Source organism: Nannospalax galili, unplaced genomic scaffold (assembly GCF_000622305.1).
Source record: "Nannospalax galili isolate Female #2095 unplaced genomic scaffold, S.galili_v1.0 scaffold212, whole genome shotgun sequence".
Taxonomy (NCBI): Eukaryota; Metazoa; Chordata; class Mammalia; order Rodentia; family Spalacidae; genus Nannospalax; species Nannospalax galili.
Window position 1 is genome coordinate 434,806 of NW_008333884.1, and position 4,753 is coordinate 439,558.

At 44.3% G+C, this 4,753-nt stretch overlaps 1 long non-coding RNA gene across 1 annotated transcript; it reads left to right on the forward strand.

The window, feature by feature from the left end:
- The first annotated feature begins 224 nt into the window (after nucleotides 1–224).
- On the forward strand, nucleotides 225–2,853 carry LOC115069549. The gene is made up of 3 exons (XR_003848799.1): nucleotides 225–496; nucleotides 855–1,022; nucleotides 2,717–2,853. It is a non-coding gene; the product is annotated as an uncharacterized LOC115069549 (long non-coding RNA).
- The last annotated feature ends 1,900 nt before the right edge of the window (nucleotides 2,854–4,753 follow it).

Below are 4,753 nucleotides of genomic sequence, written 5' to 3' on the forward strand. Positions count from 1 at the left end.
TGCCCTACAGGGTCGGCGCTGGGCTCAGAGGCCCGCCTGAAGGTTCTGTCCGCACTGACCTCTGGAAGCTGCGGGGCATGCCCGGAAGGTGCTGCGTGGCACCGCCCACAGCGGACACCAGCGGGTCCTACTGAATATTTTGAACTTCTACCCAAGGCAGGCACTGGATATTCCTGGCCTTGGTCAGGGTAACTGTGTTGAGCAGTAACTGAATTTCGCTGGGCTCAGAGGCCCGCCTGAAGGTTCTGTCCGCACTGACCTCTGGAAGCTGCGGGGCATGCCCGGAAGGTGCTGCGTGGCACCGCCCACAGCGGACACCAGCGGGTCCTACTGAATATTTTGAACTTCTACCCAAGGCAGGCACTGGATATTCCTGGCCTTGGTCAGGGTAACTGTGTTGAGCAGTAACTGAATTTTGCTGGCCACCTCCTCCCAGAGTGCCTCTGCAGAGGAACACACAGATCTCTGTGGGATGGTACCAAATGGCTCAGTCCAGGTAAGGTACTGCCTGCCATGCCCAAGGGGATATTTCAAGAATATCTACCCCAGGGTGGAAACAGGCCACTACTGGCTTGGTCTGAAAGCTCCCTCGGGGCTCTAAGAGGCTTGCCTAGAACCCACAAGGCCCCAAGTTCATCCCCCAGCATGGGGTGGAGGGTGACCCAAATTCAAACCTTGATGCTAAACTCTGGTGAGGATATGGAGCAACCTGAATTCCCATTCATTGGTGGTAGGAGTACAAAATGGCACAGTACTTAGAAAAACTGTTTCTTACAAAACTTAACAGCTTCTTGGTATTTGCCCAAATGAATTGAAAATGTCCACACAAAAACCCGTGTATGACTTTATAACAGCTTCATTCATAATTGCCAAAGCTTGGAAGCAACGAAGATGATCTTCAGTAAGTGAATGGATCATAAGATGTGGGGCATCTAGACAATGAAATATTATTCAGCACAAAAAGGAAATGAGCTTCCCAAGCCATGAAAAGACATGGAGAAACCTTAAATGCATACTTAAGGGTAAGGAAATCAACTGGAAAAAGTGATTCCAATGATATGTTGTTCTGGAAAAGACGAAACTAGTGAGGTTCCTATGGATATGGTGAAAAGATTAGTGGTGGCAGAAGCTAGAGCAGAGGGAGGGTCAGACATGTACAGCACAGAGAATGTTTCAGGGTGGTAAAACTATCCTGTATGGTCCTACAATGGCGAATACATGTCATTATGCACATGTCCAAATCCACAGATTATATATCACCAAGAGTGAACCTCAGCTGGATATGGTGGCACATGCCTGTAATCCCAGTACTTGTTGGGTAGAGGCTGGAGGCAAGTTCCAGGCCAGCCTGTATGTGTAAGACTCTGTCAAAAAAAAAGAAAAAGTGAACCTCATGTATGCTGTAGACTTAGGGTGATTGTGATGTGCCAATGTAGATTAAATGATTGCAGCAAGCTCTGGTGTGTGATGTTGATAGTGGGGGGTGATGGAGGGCAAAGGGCATATAGGAGCTCTGTACTTTCCACTTGATTTTGCTGTGAAAAACTGATTTTTACAATGCTTTATTAATTTAAAAAATATGAAATGAATTCGCATGTAAAGGACAGTATCAAGCCTTTAGTAAATAGTCTGTAGTTATTTATTTATCATCTTTCCCAAACTCAGCTGTGGAAGTACAGAGAGGTCTGTGACTTGCATATAACCTACAAAGTCCCCAAGGCCACAGAACCTTGTTCTCCCAACACTATGCCAGTGAAAAGAGTAGGCACATGAGCAACTTGTATGGACGTGTCCACACAGGGTTTCCAGGGAACACCCAGTGTCCTCTAGAGCTCCTGTTACATAGACCAGCAACCAGTTTCAGACACCAGGAAAGATTGAAATGCTAGGGTAATACTACACTGCTGCAGTGACTCTGGTTCTTGGTCACTTGGCTTTAGTTTCTGACTTCCCAAAGGATGGAATAATCCTTGTCTTGGCTCTAAAATGAAAATAAAAGAAAAAGGAGCTAGAGAGATGGCTCAGCAGTTAAGAGTACTAGCTGCTCTTGCAGAGGACCTGGGTTTGATTCCCAGCACCCACATGTTGGCTAACAACCGTCTGTAACTCAAGTTCCAGGGGATCCAGTGCCCCCTCTAACCTCCTCAGGCATTGCATGATAGGGATACACTTACATACATACAGGCAATACATTCATACACATAAAATAAAAAATAATAAGTAAAATATTTTTCAAAAAGCAAAAGTAAAACACCTCTCTGCTCCCTCACAGAAAAATACCAAAGGAATGTTCCCAAAATAACCCAGGAGTCATTTTTAAAAAAATTGTTTTGTGACAGGGTCTTATGTAGCTTAGGCTGGCCTCGAACTTCTGATCTTCTCTCTGTCTCTCAAATACTGGGTTACTCACATGTGTCACCGTGGTCAGATCAAACCCAGAGCTTCCTGTGTGTTTGGCAAGCACACTAAGAACTAGTTACAAATTGGAGAGACGGCTCAGCAGTTAAGAGTGCTTGCTCTTCTTGCAGACAACTGGGTTTCAGTGCTTAGCGCCTACTGGGCAACACAACTGCCTGTAACTCCAGTTCCAGGGGATCTGACGATCGCTTCTGGCCTCTACAGGCTCACACACACAAATAATAAATAAATTAATTAATTAATATTTTTTAAAAGAGCTGGGCTATATCCCAGTCTTTATTTCCCCCTGTTGTTTTAGGACTATCATGCTATGTAGTTCTGACTGGACTGGAACTCACTATGTAGCCCAGGCTGACCTTCAGCACCAGATTGGGACTACTGAGACAACCAGCCTTTTGAACTGAGCGACTACGGATTCTCAGCCTCTCCAGTGTGGTGCAGCCATTGTTGGACTACTCAGACTCTATCCTGTGAGCTAATATGATAAATCCAATATATATATATATATATATTCATATATATATATGTATATATATTCATATTCATTCTGCTGGTTCTGTTTCTTTAGAGAACCCTAATACAGTTCCTTTGCAGTTTTGCAGTTTTGTCAAAGTTAAAAATGCTTTCTCCATTACAAGCCTATTTTTAGGTATTTCCTAGCTTATCTTCTAGTGTTTTTTATGGTTTCAGGTTTTACATTGGACCACTTCCATCTTGGAGGGGACAGCACTTTGTCCTTGCAGGAATAGACACTTATTCTGGTTATGGATTTGCCTTTCCTGCACGTAATGCTTCTGCCAAAACTACCATCCAGGAACTTAGAGAATGCCTTATCCACCATTATAGTATTCCACACAGCATCGCTTCTGACCAGGGAACTCATGTCACAGCCAAAGAAGTGCAACAGTAGGCCCATGGTCATGGAATCCACTGGTCTTACCATGTTCCCCACAATCCTGAAGCAGCTGGCTTGATAAACAGATGGAATGGCCTCTTAAAGACACAATTACAGTGCCAATTAAGTGGCAATAGCCTGGAGGGCTAGGGCAGGGTCCTCCAGAAGGCAGTATATGCTTTGAATAAGCGTCCAATATGTGGTACTGTTTCTCCTATAGCCAGGATTCACGAGTCCAGGAATCAAGGGGTGGAAGTGGGAATGATTCTACTCAGTATCACCCCTAGTGACCCACTAGGAAAATTTTTTGCTTCCTGTATCCTCTACTTTGTGCTCTGCTGGCTTAGAAGGTTTGGTTCCAGAGGAGGTAGTGCTTCTGCCAGGAGACACAACAAACATTCCTTTGAACTGGAAGCTAAGACTTCCCCCTGGACACTTTGGGCTTCTGATGCCCTTAAGTCAGCAGGCTAAGGAAGGAATAACAGTATTAGGAGGGGTGATTGACCTGGACTACCAGGGGGAAATTGGACTTGTTCTCCACAATGGAGGTAATGAGGATTATATCTGGAATGCAGGAGATTCCTTAGGGTGATTTTTGGTGTTACTATGTCCTGTGGTTAAGGTCAATGGGAAACTGCAACAACAAAATCCAGACAGGACAACAAATGGCCCAGACCCTTCAGGGATGAAAGTGTGGGTCATTCCTCCAGGGAAAGAGCCAAGACCTGCAGAGGTGCTTGCTGATGGTGGAGGAAATACAGAATGGGTTGTAGAGGAAGGTAGTTGCAAATATCAACTTGGGCCGTGTGACCAGTTGCAGAGACATGGATTGTAATTGACATGAGTATTTTTGTCCTATTTGGTTAAGAATAGGCTTGTGCATGTATACACATGTTAAGCAGATACTTGAGTTATTCTTTTTTGAATATGTAATCGAGATGTGTTAAGTGGTTAAGTGTTGTGAACCTATATGATTATATTGGGTTATGAGACACTAAAGGACTAAGCATTCCTCGAAGACCTTATCACCTACTGTAAGATATATAATGCATTGGTCATTGTATGATGAGATAGTTATATCATGTTAGGTGAAATTATGACCTCAACATTGTTTTCATTTGAAAATTAAGCATGACATAGAGAGACGCTATGGCAAGGGGTGGACTCAACTTGATTGGATCTGGGATTAACTGAAATGAAAAAGATCTTCTTGATCGGATCTTCTAAAGCAAGAAGACACACCCTAAATGTGGGAGTTACCTTCTGATGGCAGCCCGTATAAAAGGCCATGGTAGAGGAGAACACCGGGCTTCTTGTTGCTCGCCTTCTCTCTCACTGGTGAGTTTGTCTTGTGGCCAGTCTTTTGTAATCCATCAGACTTTCAGCACCAGATTGGGACTACTTGGACATCCAGCCTCGTGGACTGAGTGGATTCTCAGC